Source organism: Stenella coeruleoalba (genome assembly GCF_951394435.1).
Source record: "Stenella coeruleoalba genome assembly, chromosome: 6".
Classification (NCBI taxonomy): Eukaryota; Metazoa; Chordata; class Mammalia; order Artiodactyla; family Delphinidae; genus Stenella; species Stenella coeruleoalba.
The window spans coordinates 31,600,555-31,623,443 of record NC_137151.1 but is presented as its reverse complement, the minus strand read 5'-3'; the positions used below and the strand labels follow the sequence as shown (position 1 = coordinate 31,623,443).

The window sequence follows — 22,889 nt, the reverse complement described above, 5'->3', positions numbered from 1 at the left end:
AAACGCAGCAGTGATAGGATTGGATAGGTTCGGTGAGCAAATGAAGACCCTTTGAAGTCATATTGCATGGTACCCATTCCACGGGTTTCAACTACCCAGGTTTAAGGTATTCTTCCTTCAGCTAAAACATGCATGTGGAACCTAGAGTATGATCAACCATGTGATCGGGAGACGTGTTCAAATATGTCTCAGTTTTCCTCCCCTGGTACTCGGGTGCAACATTCCAGACGCTTTACTAACACTCTCCCCACTTGGAGAGTCAGTCCCTTTAACCTCCTGTTTGGCCCAGTTTGCAATTTCTGCGGAAGATGAACAGGAATAGCGAGAACCAATGAGAGGCTAGCTGGAGGTGTCTGGTCGGGCAAATTTAACTCTCATTTCCCACCAGGAAGAGGAATTAACCAAAGGCTCAGCATGCCGGGCCGGAAACAGTTTAGGGCCTGAAGACATCCTGTGGTGTTGCGGCCAGGTCACAAGAAAGCGAGTTGAAGAAAGGAGCTCAGGGGCACTGTAATTCACAAACCTGCAGACTTATAAATGACAGCTATCGTCCAAAAATAGACTGAAGTAAGGCTGCCAAGAGGACTTGAAAGCGGGGCAGAATTGCGGGAAACCGATTTCAGGAGGTAGACTGGAATTGCATTGAAAGCATAGGAAAAGAGGCAGAACGTCCACAATGATGCACTTGGCCAAAAAGGGCGTATGCGTTTTTTCCTGAATATATTCAGGAAAAAACGCATACGCCCTTTTTGGCCAACCAAGCAAGCTTGCAAAGGAAATCTGCACTACAATGAAGTCTCACTTCCCCCCGGTCAAAAGGGCCATCTGAAAAAAGTGTAAAATCCAGAAAGGCAGGACAGGCCATGGAGAACTGGGAGCCTTGTTATGCTGATGGGCGGGATGTAAATTGCCAACAGACACTCGGGAGAAGTGTATGGTGTTTCCTGAAACATCTAAAAAACAAAGCAACAGAGCCTAGGGCACTTCCACTTATGGTCCTATAGCTTAGGGAAATTAAAATCAAAAAGACACAGCCACCCCAAAATTTAGGACGCCTCTGTTTACAAGAACCTCGTTTACAGTACAAGTTCAACATCGCAGAAAGTGAAAAATGGATAAAGAAGTTGTGGTATTTACTTACAAAGCAATATCACTCAGCAATGAAATCTATGTCATCAGGCCCTTAGCAGCACAATGAGTGGATTCAGGTATGATGATTCTAACTGAAATAAGTCACACAGAAAAAGAAACATCATAAGATATCAGTAATACACGGAATGGAAACTTGGCTACACAGGAACTGAATTACAGAACAGAACAGCGTCTCAAATTAGGAAACCAACTTATGCTTGCTTAAGGGTAAAGGTGAGTTGGGGTGCTGCATAAAACCAGAGATTGAAATGAGCACAAATAAAGTTCCTTAAGTCAAATATGGAATAGACAAGAGCTACTCCTTGCTCAACGAAATGGACTCAACACCGCATATTAAACGCCTAAGAATGTACCTGACTAGTAAGTATCGTAAAACCTATGGATTGCTATGTCTCCAAAAGAGAATCAAGCATGTGTACAGGGGCATAAACGCAGCAGTGATAGGATTGGAGAGGTTCGGTGAGCAAATGAAGACCCTTTGAAGTCATATTGCATGGTACCCATTCCACGGGTTTCAACTACCCAGGTTTAAGGTATTCTTCCTTCAGCTAAAACATGCATGTGGAACCTAGAGTATGATCAACCATGTGATCGGGAGACGTGTTCAAATATGTCTCAGTTTTCCTCCCCTGGTACTCGGGTGCAACATTCCAGACGCTTTACTAACACTCTCCCCTCTTGGAGAGTCAGTCCCTTTAACCTCCTGTTTGGCCCAGTTTGCAATTTCTGCGGAAGATGAACAGGAATAGCGAGAACCAATGAGAGACTACCTGGAGGTGTCTGGACGGCCAAATTTAACTCTCATTTCCCACCAGGAAGAGGAATTAACCAAAGGCTCAGCATGCCGGGCCGGAACCAGATTAGGGCCTGAAGCCATCCTGCGGTGTTGCGGCCAGGTCACAAGAAAGCGAGTTGAAGAAAGGAGCTCAGGGGCACTGTAATTCACAAACCTGCAGAGTTATAAATGACAGCTATCGTCCAAAAATAGACTGAAGTAAGGCTGCCAAGAGGACTTGAAAGCGGGGCAGAATTGCAGGAAACCGATTTCAGGAGGTAGACTGGAATTGCATTGAAAGCATAGGAAAAGAGGCAGAACGTCCACAATGATGCACTTGGCCAAAAAGGGCGTATGCGTTTTTTCCTGAATATATTCAGGAAAAAACGCATACGCCCTTTTTGGCCAACCAAGCAAGCTTGCAAAGGAAATCTGCACTACAATGAAGTCTCACTTCCCCCCGGTCAAAAGGGCCATCTGAAAAAAGTGTTAAAACCAGAAAGGCAGGACAGGCCATGGAGAACTGGGAGCCTTGTTATGCTGATGGGCGGGATGTAAATTGCCAACAACCACTCGGGAGAAGTGTATGGTGTTTCCTGAAACATCTAAAAAACAAAGCAACAGAGCCTAGGGCACTTCCACTTATGGTCCTATAGCTTAGGGAAATTAAAATCAAAAAGACACAGCCACCCCAAAGTTTGGAACGGCTCTGTTTACAAGAACCTCGTTTACAGTACAAGTTCAACATCGCAGAAAGTGAAAAATGGATAAAGAAGTTGTGGTATTCACTTACAAAGCAATATCACTCAGCAATGAAATCTATGTCATCAGGCCCTTAGCAGCACAATGAGTGGATTCAGGTATGATGATTCTAACTGAAATAAGTCACACAGAAAAAGAAACATCATAAGATATCAGTAATACACGGAATGGAAACTTGGCTCCAGAGGAACTGAATTACAGAACAGAACAGGGTCTCAAATTTAGAAAACCAACTTATGCTTGCTTAAGGGTAAAGGTGAGTTGGGGTGCTGCATAAAACCAGAGATTGAAATGAGCACAGATAAAGTTCCTTAAGCCAAATATGGAATAGACAAGAGCTACTCCTTGCTCAACGAAATGGACTCAACACCGCATATTAAACGCCTAAGAATGTACCTGACTAGTAAGTATCTTAAAACCTATGGATTGCTATGTCTCCGAAAGAGAATCAAGCATGTGTACAGGGGCATAAACGCAGCAGTGATAGGATTGGAGAGGTTCGGTGAGCAAATGAAGACCCTTTGAAGTCATATTGCATGGTACCCATTCCACGGGTTTCAACTACCAAGGTTTAAGGTATTCTTCCTTCAGCTAAAACATGCATGTGGAACCCAAGTATGATCAACCATGTGATCTGGAGACGTGTTCAAATATGTCTCAGTTTTCCTCCCCTGGTACTCGGGTGCAACATTCCAGACGCTTTACTAACACTCTCCCCACTTGGAGAGTCAGTCCCTTTAACCTCCTGTTTGGCCCAGTTTGCAATTTCTGCGGAAGATGAACAGGAATAGTGAGAGCCAATGAGAGGCTAGCTGGAGGTGTCTGGACGGGCAAATTTAACTCTCATTTCCCACCAGGAAGAGGAAATAACCAAAGGCTCAGCGTGCCATACCGGAACCAGATTAGGGCCTGAAGTCATCCTGCAGTGTTGCGGCCAGCTCAAAAGAAAGCGAGTTGAAGAAAGGAGCTCAGGGGCACTGTAATTCACAAACCTGCAGAGTTATAAATGACAGGTATCGTCCAAAAATAGACTGAAGTAAGGCTGCCAAGAGGACTTGAAATAGGGGCAGAATTGCAGGAAACCGATTTCAGGAGGTAGACTGGAATTGCATTGAAAGCATAGGAAAAGAGGCAGAACGTCCACAATGATGCACTTGGCCAAAAAGGGCGTATGCGTTTTTTCCTGAATATATTCAGGAAAAAACGCATACGCCCTTTTTGGCCAACCAAGCAAGCTTGCAAAGGAAATCTGCACTACAATGAAGTCTCACTTCCCCCCGGTCAAAAGGGCCATCTGAAAAAAGTGTAAAATCCAGAAAGGCAGGACAGGCCATGGAGAACAGGGAGCCTTGTTATGCTGATGGGCGGGATGTAAATTGCCAACAACCACTCGGGAGAAGTGTATGGTGTTTCCTGAAACATCTAAAAAACAAAGCAACAGAACCTAGTGCACTTCCACTTATGGTCCTATAGCTTAGGGAAATTAAAATCAAAAAGACACAGCCACCCCAAAGTTTGGAACGGCTCTGTTTACAAGAACCTCGTTTACAGTACAAGTTCAACATCGCAGAAAGTGAAAAATGGATAAAGAAGTTGTGGTATTTAGTTACAAAGCAATATCACTCAGCAATGAAATCTGTGTCATCAGGCCCTTAGCAGCACAATGAGTGGATTCAGGTATGATGATTCTACCTGAAGTAAGTCACACAGAAAAAGAAACATCATAAGATATCAGTAATACACGGAATGTAAACTTGGCTACACAGGAACTGAATTACAGAACAGAACAGGGTCTCAAATTTAGAAAACCAACTTATGCTTGCTTAAGGGGAAAGGTGAGTTGGGGTGCTGCATAAAACCAGAGATTGAAATGAGCACAGATAAAGTTCCTTAAGTCAAATATGGAATAGACAAGAGCTACTCCTTGCTCAACGAAATGGACTCAACACCGCATATTAAGCGCCTAAGAATGTACCTGACTAGTAAGTATCTTAAAACCTATGGATTGCTATGTCTCCGAAAGAGAATCAAGCATGTGTACAGGGGCATAAACGCAGCAGTGATAGGATTGGAGAGGTTCGGTGAGCAAATGAAGACCCTTTGAAGTCATATTGCATGGTACCCATTACACGGGTCTTAACTCTCCAGGTTTAAGGTATTCTTCCTTCAGCTAAAACATGCATGTGGAACCCAAGTATGATCAACCATGTGAACGGGAGACGTGTTCAAATATGTCTCAGTTTTCCTCCCCTGGTACTCGGGTGCAACATTCCAGACGCTTTACTAACACTCTCCCCACTTGGAGAGTCAGCGCCTTTAACCTCCTGTTTGGCCCAGTTTGCAATTTCTGCGGAAGATGAACAGGAATAGCGAGAACCAATGAGAGACTAGCTGGAGGTGTCTGGACGGGCAAATTTAACTCTCATTTCCCACCAGGAAGAGGAAATAACCAAAGGCTCAGCGTGCCGTGCCGGAACCAGATTAGGGCCTGAAGCCATCCTGCGGTGTTGCGGCCAGCTCAAAAGAAAGCAAGTTGAAGAAAGGAGCTCAGGGGCACTGTAATTCACAAACCTGCAGAGTTATAAATGACAGCTATCGTCCAAAAATAGACTGAAGTAAGGCTGCCAAGAGGACTTGAAAGCGGGGCAGAATTGCAGGAAACCGATTTCAGGAGGTAGACTGGAATTGCATTGAAAGCATAGGAAAAGAGGCAGAACGTCCACAATGATGCACTTGGCCAAAAAGGGCGTATGCGTTTTTTCCTGAATATATTCAGGAAAAAACGCATACGCACTTTTTGGCCAACCAAGCAAGCTTGCAAAGGAAATCTGCACTACAATGAAGTCTCACTTCCCCCCGGTCAAAAGGGCCATCTGAAAAAAGTGTAAAAACCAGAAAGGCAGGACAGGCCATGGAGAACTGGGAGCCTTGTTATGCTGATGGGCGGGATGTAAATTGCCAACAGACACTCGGGAGAAGTGTATGGTGTTTCCTGAAACATCTAAAAAACAAAGCAACAGAGCCTAGTGCACTGCCACTTATGGTCCTATAGCTTAGGGAAATTAAAATCAAAAAGACACAGCCACCCTAAAGTTTGGGACGCCTCTGTTTACAAGAACCTCGTTTAGAGTACAAGTTCAACATCGCAGAAAGTGGAAAATGGATAAAGAAGTTGTGGTATTTACTTACAAAGCAATATCACTCAGCAATGAAATCTGTGTCATCAGGCCCTTAGCAGCACAATGAGTGGATTCAGGTATGATGATTCTAACTGAAGTAAGTCACACAGAAAAAGAAACATCATAAGATATCAGTAATACACGGAATGTAAACTTGGCTACACAGGAACTGAATTACAGAACAGAACAGGGTCTCAAATTTAGAAAACCAACTTATGCTTGCTTAAGGGTAAAGGTGAGTTGGGGTGCTGCATAAAACCAGAGATTGAAATGAGCACAGATAAAGTTCCTTAAGTCAAATATGGTATAGACAAGAGCTACTCCTTGCTCAACGAAATGGACTCAACACCGCATATTAAACGCCTAAGAATGTGCCTGACTAGTAAGTATCTTAAAACCTATGGATTGCTATGTCTCCGAAAGAGAATCAAGCATGTGTACAGGGGCATAAACGCAGCAGTGATAGGATTGGAGAGGTTCGGTGAGCAAATGAAGACCCTTTGAAGTCATATTGCATGGTACCCATTACACGGGTCTCAACTCTCCAGGTTTAAGGTATTCTTCCTTCAGCTAAAACATGCATGTGGAACCCAAGTATGATCAACCATGTGAACGGGAGACGTGTTCAAATATGTCTCAGTTTTCCTCCCCTGGTACTCGGGTGCAACATTCCAGACGCTTTACTAACACTCTCCCCACTTGGAGAGTCAGCGCCTTTAACCTCCTGTTTGGCCCAGTTTGCAATTTCTGCGGAAGATGAACAGGAATAGCGAGAACCAATGAGAGGCTAGCTGGAGGTGTCTGGACGGGCAAATTTAACTCTCATTTCCCACCAGGAAGAGGAAATAACCAAAGGCTCAGCGTGCCGTACCGGAACCAGATTAGGGCCTGAAGCCATCCTGCGGTGTTGCGGCCAGGTCACAAGAAAGCGAGTTGAAGAAAGGAGCTCAGGGGCACTGTAATTCAAAAACCTGCAGAGTTATAAATGACAGCTATCGTCCAAAAATAGACTGAAGTAAGGCTGCCAAGAGGACTTGAAAGCGGGGCAGAATTGCAGGAAACCGATTTCAGGAGGTAGACTGGAATTGCATTGAAAGCATAGGAAAAGAGGCAGAACGTCCACAATGATGCACTTGGCCAAAAAGGGCGTATGCGTTTTTTCCTGAATATATTCAGGAAAAAACGCATACGCCCTTTTTGGCCAACCAAGCAAGCTTGCAAAGGAAATCTGCACTACAATGAAGTCTCACTTCCCCCCGGTCAAAAGGGCCATCTGAAAAAAGTGTAAAATCCAGAAAGGCAGGACAGGCCATGGAGAACTGGGAGCCTTGTTATGCTGATGTGCGGGATGTAAATTGCCAACAGACACTCGGGAGAAGTGTATGGTGTTTCCTGAAACATCTAAAAAACAAAGCAACAGAACCTAGGGCACTTCCACTTATGGTCCTATAGCTTAGGGAAATTAAAATCAAAAAGACACAGCCACCCCAAAGTTTGGAACGGCTCTGTTACAAGAACCTCGTTTGCAGTACAAGTTCAACATCGCAGAAAGTGAAAAACGGATAAAGAAGTTGTGGTATTCACTTACAAAGCAATATCACTCAGCAATGAAATCTATGTCATCAGGCCCTTAGCAGCACAATGAGCGGATTCAGGTATGATGATTCTAACTGAAATAAGTCACACAGAAAAAGAAACATCATAAGATATCAGTAATACACGGAATGGAAACTTGGCTACACAGGAACTGAATTACAGAACAGAACAGGGTCTCAAATTTAGAAAACCAACTTATGCTTGCTTAAGGGTAAAGGTGAGTTGGGGTGCTGCATAAAACCAGAGATTGAAATGAGCACAGATAAAGTTCCTTAAGCCAAATATGGAATAGACAAGAGCTACTCCTTGCTCAACGAAATGGACTCAACACCGCATATTAAACGCCTAAGAATGTACCTGACTTGTAAGTATCTTAAAACCTATGGATTGCTATGTCTCCGAAAGAGAATCAAGCATGTGTACAGGGGCATAAACGCAGCAGTGATAGGATTGGAGAGGTTCGGTGAGCAAATGAAGACCCTTTGAAGTCATATTGCATGGTACCCATTACACGGGTCTTAACTCTCCAGGTTTAAGGTATTCTTCCTTCAGCTAAAACATGCATGTGGAACCCAAGTATGATCAACCATGTGAACGGGAGACGTGTTCAAATATGTCTCAGTTTTCCTCCCCTGGTACTCGGGTGCAACATTCCAGACGCTTTACTAACACTCTCCCCACTTGGAGAGTCAGCGCCTTTAACCTCCTGTTTGGCCCAGTTTGCAATTTCTGCGGAAGATAAACAGGAATAGCGAGAACCAATGAGAGACTAGCTGGAGGTGTCTGGACGGGCAAATTTAACTCTCATTTCCCACCAGGAAGAGGAAATAACCAAAGGCTCAGCGTGCAGTGCCGGAACCAGATTAGGGCCTGAAGCCATCATGCGGTGTTGCGGCCAGGTCACAAGAAAGCGAGTTGAAGAAAGGAGCTCAGGGGCACTGTAATTCACAAACCTGCAGAGTTATAAATGACAGCTATCGTCCAAAAATAGACTGAAGTAAGGCTGCCAAGAGGACTTGAAAGCGGGGCAGAATTGCAGGAAACCGATTTCAGGAGGTAGACTGGAATTGCATTGAAAGCATAGGAAAAGAGGCAGAACGTCCACAATGATGCACTTGGCCAAAAAGGGCGTATGCGTTTTTTCCTGAATATATTCAGGAAAAAACGCATACGCACTTTTTGGCCAACCAAGCAGGCTTGCAAAGGAAATCTGCACTACAATGAAGTCTCACTTCCCCCCGGTCAAAAGGGCCATCTGAAAAAAGTGTAAAATCCAGAAAGGCAGGACAGGCCATGGAGAACTGGGAGCCTTGTTATGCTGATGGGCGGGATGTAAATTGCCAACAGACACTCGGGAGAAGTGTATGGTGTTTCCTGAAACATCTAAAAAACAAAGCAACAGGGCCTAGTGCACTGCCACTTATGGTCCTATAGCTTAGGGAAATTAAAATCAAAAAGACACAGCCACCCTAAAGTTTGGGACGCCTCTGTTTACAAGAACCTCGTTTACAGTACAAGTTCAACATCGCAGAAAGTGGAAAATGGATAAAGAAGTTGTGGTATTTACTTACAAAGCAATATCACTCAGCAATGAAATCTGTGTCATCAGGCCCTTAGCAGCACAATGAGTGGATTCAGGTATGATGATTCTAACTGAAGTAAGTCACACAGAAAAAGAAACATCATAAGATATCAGTAATACACGGAATGGAAACTTGGCTACACAGGAACTGAATTACAGAACAGAACAGGGTCTCAAATTTAGAAAACCAACTTATGCTTGCTTAAGGGTAAAGGTGAGTTGGGGTGCTGCATAAAACCAGAGATTGAAATGAGCACAGATAAAGTTCCTTAAGCCAAATATGGAATAGACAAGAGCTACTCCTTGCTCAACGAAATGGACTCAACACCGCATATTAAACGCCTAAGAATGTGCCTGACTAGTAAGTATCTTAAAACCTATGGATTGCTATGTCTCCGAAAGAGAATCAAGCATGTGTACAGGGGCATAAACGCAGCAGTGATAGGATTGGAGAGGTTCGGTGAGCAAATGAAGACCCTTTGAAGTCATATTGCATGGTACCCATTACACGGGTCTCAACTCTCCAGGTTTAAGGTATTCTTCCTTCAGCTAAAACATGCATGTGGAACCCAAGTATGATCAACCATGTGAACGGGAGACGTGTTCAAATATGTCTCAGTTTTCCTCCCCTGGTACTCGGGTGCAACATTCCAGACGCTTTACTAACACTCTCCCCACTTGGAGAGTCAGCGCCTTTAACCTCCTGTTTGGCCCAGTTTGCAATTTCTGCGGAAGATGAACAGGAATAGCGAGAACCAATGAGAGGCTAGCTGGAGGTGTCTGGACGGGCAAATTTAACTCTCATTTCCCACCAGGAAGAGGAAATAACCAAAGGCTCAGCGTGCCGTACCGGAACCAGATTAGGGCCTGAAGCCATCCTGCGGTGTTGCGGCCAGGTCACAAGAAAGCGAGTTGAAGAAAGGAGCTCAGGGGCACTGTAATTCAAAAACCTGCAGAGTTATAAATGACAGCTATCGTCCAAAAATAGACTGAAGTAAGGCTGCCAAGAGGACTTGAAAGCGGGGCAGAATTGCAGGAAACCGATTTCAGGAGGTAGACTGGAATTGCATTGAAAGCATAGGAAAAGAGGCAGAACGTCCACAATGATGCACTTGGCCAAAAAGGGCGTATGCGTTTTTTCCTGAATATATTCAGGAAAAAACGCATACGCCCTTTTTGGCCAACCAAGCAAGCTTGCAAAGGAAATCTGCACTACAATGAAGTCTCACTTCCCCCCGGTCAAAAGGGCCATCTGAAAAAAGTGTAAAATCCAGAAAGGCAGGACAGGCCATGGAGAACTGGGAGCCTTGTTATGCTGATGGGCGGGATGTAAATTGCCAACAGACACTCGGGAGAAGTGTATGGTGTTTCCTGAAACATCTAAAAAACAAAGCAACAGAACCTAGGGCACTTCCACTTATGGTCCTATAGCTTAGGGAAATTAAAATCAAAAAGACACAGCCACCCCAAAGTTTGGAACGGCTCTGTTACAAGAACCTCGTTTGCAGTACAAGTTCAACATCGCAGAAAGTGAAAAACGGATAAAGAAGTTGTGGTATTCACTTACAAAGCAATATCACTCAGCAATGAAATCTATGTCATCAGGCCCTTAGCAGCACAATGAGTGGATTCAGGTATGATGATTCTAACTGAAATAAGTCACACAGAAAAAGAAACATCATAAGATATCAGTAATACACGGAATGGAAACTTGGCTACACAGGAACTGAATTACAGAACAGAACAGTGTCTCAAATTTAGAAAACCAACTTATGCTTGCTTAAGGGTAAAGGTGAGTTGGGGTGCTGCATAAAACCAGAGATTGAAATGAGCACAGATAAAGTTCCTTAAGCCAAATATGGAATAGACAAGAGCTACTCCTTGCTCAACGAAATGGACTCAACACCGCATATTAAACGCCTAAGAATGTACCTGACTTGTAAGTATCTTAAAACCTATGGATTGCTATGTCTCCGAAAGAGAATCAAGCATGTGTACAGGGGCATAAACGCAGCAGTGATAGGATTGGAGAGGTTCGGTGAGCAAATGAAGACCCTTTGAAGTCATATTGCATGGTACCCATTACACGGGTCTTAACTCTCCAGGTTTAAGGTATTCTTCCTTCAGCTAAAACATGCATGTGGAACCCAAGTATGATCAACCATGTGAACGGGAGACGTGTTCAAATATGTCTCAGTTTTCCTCCCCTGGTACTCGGGTGCAACATTCCAGACGCTTTACTAACACTCTCCCCACTTGGAGAGTCAGCGCCTTTAACCTCCTGTTTGGCCCAGTTTGCAATTTCTGCGGAAGATAAACAGGAATAGCGAGAACCAATGAGAGACTAGCTGGAGGTGTCTGGACGGGCAAATTTAACTCTCATTTCCCACCAGGAAGAGGAAATAACCAAAGGCTCAGCGTGCAGTGCCGGAACCAGATTAGGGCCTGAAGCCATCATGCGGTGTTGCGGCCAGGTCACAAGAAAGCGAGTTGAAGAAAGGAGCTCAGGGGCACTGTAATTCACAAACCTGCAGAGTTATAAATGACAGCTATCGTCCAAAAATAGACTGAAGTAAGGCTGCCAAGAGGACTTGAAAGCGGGGCAGAATTGCAGGAAACCGATTTCAGGAGGTAGACTGGAATTGCATTGAAAGCATAGGAAAAGAGGCAGAACGTCCACAATGATGCACTTGGCCAAAAAGGGCGTATGCGTTTTTTCCTGAATATATTCAGGAAAAAACGCATACGCACTTTTTGGCCAACCAAGCAAGCTTGCAAAGGAAATCTGCACTACAATGAAGTCTCACTTCCCCCCGGTCAAAAGGGCCATCTGAAAAAAGTGTAAAAACCAGAAAGGCAGGACAGGCCATGGAGAACTGGGAGCCTTGTTATGCTGATGGGCGGGATGTAAATTGCCAACAGACACTCGGGAGAAGTGTATGGTGTTTCCTGAAACATCTAAAAAACAAAGCAACAGAGCCTAGTGCACTGCCACTTATGGTCCTATAGCTTAGGGAAATTAAAATCAAAAAGACACAGCCACCCTAAAGTTTGGGACGCCTCTGTTTACAAGAACCTCGTTTACAGTACAAGTTCAACATCGCAGAAAGTGGAAAATGGATAAAGAAGTTGTGGTATTTACTTACAAAGCAATATCACTCAGCAATGAAATCTGTGTCATCAGGCCCTTAGCAGCACAATGAGTGGATTCAGGTATGATGATTCTAACTGAAATAAGTCACACAGAAAAAGAAACATCATAAGATATCAGTAATACACGGAATGTAAACTTGGCTACACAGGAACTGAATTACAGAACAGAACAGGGTCTCAAATTTAGAAAACCAACTATGCTTGCTTAAGGGTAAAGGTGAGTTGGGGTGCTGCATAAAACCAGAGATTGAAATGAGCACAGATAAAGTTCCTTAAGTCAAATATGGAATAGACAAGAGCTACTCCTTGCTCAACGAAATGGACTCAACACCGCATATTAAACGCCTAAGAATGTGCCTGACTAGTAAGTATCTTAAAACCTATGGATTGCTATGTCTCCGAAAGAGAATCAAGCATGTGTACAGGGGCATAAACGCAGCAGTGATAGGATTGGAGAGGTTCGGTGAGCAAATGAAGACCCTTTGAAGTCATATTGCATGGTACCCATTACACGGGTCTCAACTCTCCAGGTTTAAGGTATTCTTCCTTCAGCTAAAACATGCATGTGGAACCCAAGTATGATCAACCATGTGAACGGGAGACGTGTTCAAATATGTCTCAGTTTTCCTCCCCTGGTACTCGGGTACAACATTCCAGACGCATTACTAACACTCTCCCCACTTGGAGAGTCAGTCCCTTTAACCTCCTGTTTGGCCCAGTTTGCAATTTCTGCGGAAGATGAACAGGAATAGCGAGAACCAATGAGAGGCTAGCTGGAGGTGTCTGGACGGGCAAATTTAACTCTCATTTCCCACCAGGAAGAGGAATTAACCAAAGGCTCAGCATGCCGGGCCGGAACCAGATTAGGGCCTGAAGCCATCCTGCGGTGTTGCGGCCAGGTCACAAGAAAGCGAGTTGAAGAAAGGAGCTCAGGGTCACTGTAATTCACAAACCTGCAGAGTTATAAATGACAGCTATCGTCCAAAAATAGACTGAAGTAAGGCTGCCAAGAGGACTTGAAAGCAGGGCAGAATTGCAGGAAACCGATTTCAGGAGGTAGACTGGAATTGCATTGAAAGCATAGGAAAAGAGGCAGAACGTCCACAATGATGCACTTGGCCAAAAAGGGTGTATGCGTTTTTTCCTGAATATATTCAGGAAAAAACGCATACGCCCTTTTTGGCCAACCAAGCAAGCTTGCAAAGGAAATCTGCACTACAATGAAGTCTCACTTCCCCCCGGTCAAAAGGGCCATCTGAAAAAAGTGTAAAATCCAGAAAGGCAGGACAGGCCATGGAGAACTGGGAGCCTTGTTATGCTGATGGGCGGGATGTAAATTGCCAACAGACACTCGGGAGAAGTGTATGGTGTTTCCTGAAACATCTAAAAAACAAAGCAACAGAGCCTAGGGCACTTCCACTTATGGTCCTATAGCTTAGGGAAATTAAAATCAAAAAGACACAGCCACCCCAAAGTTTGGGACGCCTCTGTTTACAAGAACCTCGTTTACAGTACAAGTTCAACATCGCAGAAAGTGAAAAATGGATAAAGAAGTTGTGGTATTTACTTACAAAGCAATATCACTCAGCAATGAAATCTATGTCATCAGGCCCTTAGCATCACAATGAGTGGATTCAGGTATGATGATTCTAACTGAAATAAGTCACACAGAAAAAGAAACATCATAAGATATCAGTAATACACGGAATGTAAACTTGGCTACACAGGAACTGAATTACAGAATAGAACAGGGTCTCAAATTTAGAAAACCAACTTATGCTTGCTTAAGGGTAAAGGTGAGTTGGGGTGCTGCATAAAACCAGAGATTGAAATGAGCACAGATAAAGTTCCTTAAGTCAAATATGGAATAGACAAGAGCTACTCCTTGCTCAACGAAATGGACTCAACACCGCATATTAAACGCCTAAGAATGTACCTGACTAGTAAGTATCTTAAAACCTATGGATTGCTATGTCTCCGAAAGAGAAACAAGCATGTGTACAGGGGCATAAACGCAGCAGTGATAGGATTGGAGAGGTTCGGTGAGCAAATGAAGACCCTTTGAAGTCATATTGCATGGTACCCATTACACGGGTCTTAACTCTCCAGGTTTAAGGTATTCTTCCTTCAGCTAAAACATGCATGTGGAACCCAAGTATGATCAACCATGTGAACGGGAGACGTGTTCAAATATGTCTCAGTTTTCCTCCCCTGGTACTCGGGTGCAACATTCCAGACGCTTTACTAACACTCTCCCCACTTGGAGAGTCAGCGCCTTTAACCTCCTGTTTGGCCCAGTTTGCAATTTCTGCGGAAGATAAACAGGAATAGCGAGAACCAATGAGAGGCTAGCTGGAGGTGTCTGGACGGGCAAATTTAACTCTCATTTCCCACCAGGAAGAGGAAATAACCAAAGGCTCAGCGTGCAGTGCCGGAACCAGATTAGGGCCTGAAGCCATCCTGCGGTGTTGCGGCCAGGTCACAAGAAAGCGAGTTGAAGAAAGGAGCTCAGGGGCACTGTAATTCACAAACCTGCAGAGTTATAAATGACAGCTATCGTCCAAAAATAGACTGAAGTAAGGCTGCCAAGAGGACTTGAAAGCGGGGCAGAATTGCAGGAAACCGATTTCAGGAGGTAGACTGGAATTGCATTGAAAGCATAGGAAAAGAGGCAGAACGTCCACAATGATGCACTTGGCCAAAAAGGGCGTATGCGTTTTTTCCTGAATATATTCAGGAAAAAACGCATACGCACTTTTTGGCCAACCAAGCAAGCTTGCAAAGGAAATCTGCACTACAATGAAGTCTCACTTCCCCCCGGTCAAAAGGGCCATCTGAAAAAAGTGTAAAAACCAGAAAGGCAGGACAGGCCATGGAGAACTGGGAGCCTTGTTATGCTGATGGGCGGGATGTAAATTGCCAACAGACACTCGGGAGAAGTGTATGGTGTTTCCTGAAACATCTAAAAAACAAAGCAACAGAGCCTAGTGCACTGCCACTTATGGTCCTATAGCTTAGGGAAATTAAAATCAAAAAGACACAGCCACCCTAAAGTTTGGGACGCCTCTGTTTACAAGAACCTCGTTTACAGTACAAGTTCAACATCGCAGAAAGTGGAAAATGGATAAAGAAGTTGTGGTATTTACTTACAAAGCAATATCACTCAGCAATGAAATCTGTGTCATCAGGCCCTTAGCAGCACAATGAGTGGATTCAGGTATGATGATTCTAACTGAAGTAAGTCACACAGAAAAAGAAACATCATAAGATATCAGTAATACACGGAATGTAAACTTGGCTACACAGGAACTGAATTACAGAACAGAACAGGGTCTCAAATTTAGAAAACCAACTTATGCTTGCTTAAGGGTAAAGGTGAGTTGGGGTGCTGCATAAAACCAGAGATTGAAATGAGCACAGATAAAGTTCCTTAAGTCAAATATGGAATAGACAAGAGCTACTCCTTGCTCAACGAAATGGACTCAACACCGCATATTAAACGCCTAAGAATGTACCTGACTAGTAAGTATCTTAAAACCTATGGATTGCTATGTCTCCGAAAGAGAATCAAGCATGTGTACAGGGGCATAAACGCAGCAGTGATAGGATTGGAGAGGTTCGGTGAGCAAATGAAGACCCTTTGAAGTCATATTGCATGGTACCCATTACACGGGTCTTAACTCTCCAGGTTTAAGGTATTCTTCCTTCAGCTAAAACATGCATGTGGAACCCAAGAATGATCAACCATGTGAACGGGAGACGTGTTCAAATATGTCTCAGTTTTCCTCCCCTGGTACTCGGGTGCAACATTCCAGACGCTTTACTAACACTCTCCCCACTTGGAGAGTCAGCGCCTTTAACCTCCTGTTTGGCCCAGTTTGCAATTTCTGCGGAAGATGAACAGGAATAGCGAGAACCAATGAGAGACTAGCTGGAGGTGTCTGGACGGGCAAATTTAACTCTCATTTCCCACCAGGAAGAGGAAATAACCAAAGGCTCAGCGTGCCGTGCCGGAACCAGATTAGGGCCTGAAGCCATCCTGCGGTGTTGCGGCCAGGTCACAAGAAAGCAAGTTGAAGAAAGGAGCTCAAGGGCACTGTAATTCACAAACCTGCAGAGTTATAAATGACAGCTATCGTCCAAAAATAGACTGAAGTAAGGCTGCCAAGAGGACTTGAAAGCGGGGCAGAATTGCAGGAAACCGATTTCAGGAGGTAGACTGGAATTGCATTGAAAGCATAGGAAAAGAGGCAGAACGTCCACAATGATGCACTTGGCCAAAAAGGGTGTATGCGTTTTTTCCTGAATATATTCAGGAAAAAACGCATACGCACTTTTTGGCCAACCAAGCAAGCTTGCAAAGGAAATCTGCACTACAATGAAGTCTCACTTCCCCCTGGTCAAAAGGGCCATCTGAAAAAAGTGTAAAATCCAGAAAGGCAGGACAGGCCATGGAGAACTGGGAGCCTTGTTATGCTGATGGGCGGGATGTAAATTGCCAACAGACACTCCGGAGAAGTGTATGGTGTTTCCTGAAACATCTAAAAAACAAAGCAACAGAGCCTAGGGCACTGCCACTTATGGTCCTATAGCTTAGGGAAATTAAAATCAAAAAGACACAGCCACCCCAAAGTTTGGAACGGCTCTGTTTACAAGAACCTCGTTTACAGTACAAGTTCAACATCGCAGAAAGTGAAAAATGGATAAAGAAGTTGTGGTATTCACTTACAAAGCAATATCACTCAGCAATGAAATCTATGTCATCAGGCCCTTAGCAGCACAATGAGTGGATTCAGGTATGATGATTCTAACTGAAATAAGTCACACAGAAAAAGAAACATCATAAGATATCAGTAATACACAGAATGGAAACTTGGCTACACAGGAACTGAATTACAGAACAGAACAGGGTCTCAAATTTAGAAAAACAACTTATGCTTGCGTAAGGGTAAAGGTGAGTTGGGGTGCTGCATAAAACCAGAGATTGAAATGAGCACAGATAAAGTTCCTTAAGCCAAATATGGAATAGACAAGAGCTACTCCTTGCTCAACGAAATGGACTCAACACCGCATATCAAACGCCTAAGAATGTACCTGACTTGTAAGTATCTTAAAACCTATGGATTGCTATGTCTCCGAAAGAGAATCAAGCATGTGTACAGGGGCATAAACGCAGCAGTGATAGGATTGGAGAGGTTCGGTGAGCAAATGAAGACCCTTTGAAGTCATATTGCATGGTACCCATTCCACGGGTTTCAACTACCCAGGTTTAAGGTATTCTTCCTTCAGCTAAAACATGCATGTGGAACCTAGAGTATGATCAACCATGTGATCGGGAGACGTGTTCAAATATGTCTCAGTTTTCCTCCCCTGGTACTCGGGTACAACATTCCAGACGCTTTACTAACACTCTCCCCACTTGGAGAGTCAGTCCCTTTAACCTCCTGTTTGGCCCAGTTTGCAATTTCTGCGGAAAATGAACAGGAATAGCGAGAACCAATGAGAGGCTAGCTGGAGGTGTCTGGACGGGCAAATTTAACTCTCATTTCCCACCAGGAAGAGGAATTAACCAAAGGCTCAGCATGCCGGGCCGGAACCAGATTAGGGCCTGAAGCCATCCTTCGGTCTTGCGGCCAGGTCACAAGAAAGCGAGTTGAAGAAAGGAGCTCAGGGTCACTGTAATTCACAAACCTGCAGAGTTATAAATGACAGCTATCGTCCAAAAATAGACTGAAGTAAGGCTGCCAACAGGACTTGAAAGCGGGGCAGAATTGCAGGAAACCGATTTCAGGAGGTAGACTGGAATTGCATTGAAAGCATAGGAAAAGAGGCAGAACGTCCACAATGATGCACTTGGCCAAAAAGGGCGTATGCGTTTTTTCCTGAATATATTCAGGAAAAAACGCATACGCCCTTTTTGGCCAACCAAGCAAGCTTGCAAAGGAAATCTGCACTACAATGAAGTCTCACTTCCCCCCGGTCAAAAGGGCCATCTGAAAAAAATGTAAAATCCAGAAAGGCGGGACAGGCCATGGAGAACTGGGAGCCTTGTTATGCTGATGGGCGGGATGTAAATTGCCAACAACCACTCGGGAGAAGTGTATGGTGTTACCTAAAACATCTAAAAAACAAAGCAACAGAACCTAGGGCACTTCCACTTATGGTCCTATAGCTTAGGGAAATTAAAATCAAAAAGACACAGCCACCCCAAAGTTTGGGACGCCTCTGTTTACAAGAACCTCGTTTACAGTACAAGTTCAACATCGCAGAAAGTGAAAAATGGATAAAGAAGTTGTGGTATTTACTTACAAAGCAATATCACTCAGCAATGAAATCTGTGTCATCAGGCCCTTAGCAGCACAATGAGTGGATTCAGGTATGATGATTCTAACTGAAGTAAGTCACACAGAAAAAGAAACATCATAAGATATCAGTAATACACGGAATGTAAACTTGGCTACACAGGAACTGAATTACAGAACAGAACAGGGTCTCAAATTTAGAAAACCAACTTATTCTTGCTTAAGGGTAAAGGTGAGTTGGGGTGCTGCATAAAACCAGAGATTGAAATGAGCACAGATAAAGTTCCTTAAGTCAAATATGGAATAGACAAGAGCTACTCCTTGCTCAACGAAATGGATTCAACACCGCATATTAAACGCCTAAGAATGTACCTGACTAGTAAGTATCGTAAAACCTATGGATTGCTATGTCTCCAAAAGAGAATCAAGCATGTGTACAGGGGCATAAACGCAGCAGTGATGGGATTGGAGAGGTTCGGTGAGCAAATGAAGACCCTTTGAAGTCATATTGCATGGTACCCATTCCACGGGTCTCAACTCTCCAGGTTTAAGGTATTCTTCCTTCAGCTAAAACATGCATGTGGAACCCAAGTATGATCAACCATGTGAACGGGAGACGTGTTCAAATATGTCTCAGTTTTCCTCCCCTGGTACTCGGATGCAACATTCCAGACGCTTTACTAACACTCTCCCCACTTGAGGAGTCAGCGCCTTTAACCTCCTGTTTCGCCCAGTTTGCAATTTCTGCGGAAGATGAACAGGAATAGCGAGAACCAATGAGAGGCTAGCTGGAGGTGTCTGGACGGGCAAATTTAACTCTCATTTCCCACCAGGAAGAGGAAATAACCAAAGGCTCAGCGTGCCGTACCGGAACCAGATTAGGGCCTGAAGCCATCCTGCGGTGTTGCGGCCAGCTCTAAAGAAAGCGAGTTGAAGAAAGGAGCTCAGGGGCACTGTAATTCACAAACCTGCAGAGTTATAAATGACAGCTATCGTCCAAAAATAGACTGAAGTAAGGCTGCCAAGAGGACTTGAAAGCGGGGCAGAATTGCAGGAAACCGATTTCAGGAGGTAGACTGGAATTGCATTGAAAGCATAGGAAAAGAGGCAGAACGTCCACAATGATGCACTTGGCCAAAAAGGGCGTATGCGTTTTTTCCTGAATATATTCAGGAAAAAACGCATACGCCCTTTTTGGCCAACCAAGCAAGCTTGCAAAGGAAATCTGCACTACAATGAAGTCTCACTTCCCCCCGGTCAAAAGGGCCATCTGAAAAAAATGTAAAATCCAGAAAGGCGGGACAGGCCATGGAGAACTGGGAGCCTTGTTATGCTGATGGGCGGGATGTAAATTGCCAACAACCACTCGGGAGAAGTGTATGGTGTTACCTAAAACATCTAAAAAACAAAGCAACAGAACCTAGGGCACTTCCACTTATGGTCCTATAGCTTAGGGAAATTAAAATCAAAAAGACACAGCCACCCCAAAGTTTGGGACGCCTCTGTTTACAAGAACCTCGTTTACAGTACAAGTTCAACATCGCAGAAAGTGAAAAATGGATAAAGAAGTTGTGGTATTTACTTACAAAGCAATATCACTCAGCAATGAAATCTGTGTCATCAGGCCCTTAGCAGCACAATGAGTGGATTCAGGTATGATGATTCTAACTGAAGTAAGTCACACAGAAAAAGAAACATCATAAGATATCAGTAATACACGGAATGTAAACTTGGCTACACAGGAACTGAATTACAGAACAGAACAGGGTCTCAAATTTAGAAAACCAACTTATTCTTGCTTAAGGGTAAAGGTGACTTGGGGTGCTGCATAAAACCAGAGATTGAAATGAGCACAGATAAAGTTCCTTAAGTCAAATATGGAATAGACAAGAGCTACTCCTTGCTCAACGAAATGGATTCAACACCGCATATTAAACGCCTAAGAATGTACCTGACTAGTAAGTATCGTAAAACCTATGGATTGCTATGTCTCCAAAAGACAATCAAGCATGTGTACAGGGGCATAAACGCAGCAGTGATGGGATTGGAGAGGTTCGGTGAGCAAATGAAGACCCTTTGAAGTCATATTGCATGGTACCCATTACACGGGTCTCAACTCTCCAGGTTTAAGGTATTCTTCCTTCAGCTAAAACATGCATGTGGAACCCAAGTATGATCAACCATGTGAACGGGAGACGTGTTCAAATATGTCTCAGTTTTCCTCCCCTGGTACTCGGATGCAACATTCCAGACGCTTTACTAACACTCTCCCCACTTGAGGAGTCAGCGCCTTTAACCTCCTGTTTCGCCCAGTTTGCAATTTCTGCGGAAGATGAACAGGAATAGCGAGAACCAATGAGAGGCTAGCTGGAGGTGTCTGGACGGGCAAATTTAACTCTCATTTCCCACCAGGAAGAGGAAATAACCAAAGGCTCAGCGTGCCGTACCGGAACCAGATTAGGGCCTGAAGCCATCCTGCGGTGTTGCGGCCAGCTCTAAAGAAAGCGAGTTGAAGAAAGGAGCTCAGGGGCACTGTAATTCACAAACCTGCAGAGTTATAAATGACAGCTATCGTCCAAAAATAGACTGAAGTAAGGCTGCCAAGAGGACTTGAAAGCGGGGCAGAATTGCAGGAAACCGATTTCAGGAGGTAGACTGGAATTGCATTGAAAGCATAGGAAAAGAGGCAGAACGTCCACAATGATGCACTTGGCCAAAAAGGGCGTATGCGTTTTTTCCTGAATATATTCAGGAAAAAACGCATACGCCCTTTTTGGCCAACCAAGCAAGCTTGCAAAGGAAATCTGCACTACAATGAAGTCTCACTTCCCCCCGGTCAAAAGGGCCATCTGAAAAAAGTGTAAAATCCGAAAGGCAGGACAGGCCATGGAGAACTGGGAGCCTTGTTATGCTGATGGGCGGGATGTAAATTGCCAACAACCACTCGGGAGAAGTGTATGGTGTTTCCTGAAACATCTAAAAAACAAAGCAACAGAACCTAGGGCACTTCCTCTTATGGTCCTATAGCTTAGGGAAATTAAAATCAAAAAGACACAGCCACCCCAAAGTTTGGAACGGCTCTGTTTACAAGAACCTCGTTTACAGTACAAGTTCAACATCGCAGAAAGTGAAAAATGGATAAAGAAGTTGTGGTATTTACTTACAAAGCAATATCACTCAGCAATGAAATCTGTGTCATCAGACCCTTAGCAGCACAATGAGTGGATTCAGGTATGATGATTCTAACTGAAGTAAGTCACACAGAAAAAGAAACATCATAAGATATCACTAATACACGGAATGTAAACTTGGCTACACAGGAACTGAATTACAGAACAGAACAGGGTCTCAAATTTAGAAAACCAACTTATGCTTGCTTAAGGGTAAAGGTGAGTTGGGGTGCTGCATAAAACCAGAGATTGAAATGAGCACAGATAAAGTTCCTTAAGCCAAATATGGAATAGACAAGAGCTACTCCTTGCTCAACGAAATGGACTCAACACCGCATATTAAACGCCTAAGAATGTACCTGACTTGTAAGTATCTTAAAACCTATGGATTGCTATGTCTCCGAAAGAGAATCAAGCATGTGTACAGGGGCATAAACGCAGCAGTGATAGGATTGGAGAGTTTCGGTGAGCAAATGAAGACCCTTTGAAGTCATATTGCATGGTACCCATTCCACGGGTTTCAACTACCCAGGTTTAAGGTATTCTTCCTTCAGCTAAAACATGCATGTGGAACCTAGAGTATGATCAACCATGTGATCGGGAGACGTGTTCAAATATGTCTCAGTTTTCCTCCCCTGGTACTCGGGTGCAACATTCCAGACGCTTTACTAACACTCTCCCCACTTTGAGAGTCAGCGCCTTTAACCTCCTGTTTGGCCCAGTTTGCAATTTCTGCGGAAGATGAACAGGAATAGCGAGAACCAATGAGAGGCTAGCTGGAGGTGTCTGGACGGGCAAATTTAACTCTCATTTCCCACCAGGAAGAGGAATTAACCAAAGGCTCAGCATGCCGGGCCGGAACCAGATTAGGGCCTGAAGCCATCCTGCGGTGTTGCGGCCAGGTCACAAGAAAGCGAGTTGAAGAAAGGAGCTCAGGGTCACTGTAATTCACAAACCTGCAGAGTTATAAATGACAGCTATCGTCCAAAAATAGACTGAAGTAAGGCTGCCAAGAGGACTTGAAAGCGGGGCAGAATTGCAGGAAACCGATTTCAGGAGGTAGACTGGAATTGCATTGAAAGCATAGGAAAAGAGGCAGAACGTCCACAATGATGCACTTGGCCAAAAAGGGCATATGCGTTTTTTCCTGAATATATTCAGGAAAAAACGCATACGCCCTTTTTGGCCAACCAAGCAAGCTTGCAAAGGAAATCTGCA

At 44.1% G+C, this 22,889-nt stretch overlaps 1 long non-coding RNA gene across 6 annotated transcripts in view; it reads right to left on the bottom strand.

The window, feature by feature from the left end:
- The window catches only part of LOC307188209, a 1,799,555-nt gene that overhangs the window by 246,145 nt on the left and 1,530,521 nt on the right, over positions 1-22,889 (bottom strand). Inside the window, exon 5 of one of the 6 annotated variants that reach the window (XR_013828835.1) lies at positions 4,326-4,381. The exons of 3 other annotated variants lie outside the window; for them this stretch is intronic. This is a non-coding gene — a long non-coding RNA (uncharacterized lncRNA). Of the gene's footprint in view, positions 1-4,325; positions 4,382-7,494; positions 7,539-21,687; positions 21,748-22,889 lie in introns of those variants that run through there. 2 more of the 6 variants (XR_013828836.1, XR_013828837.1) reach the window with 2 other exon arrangements.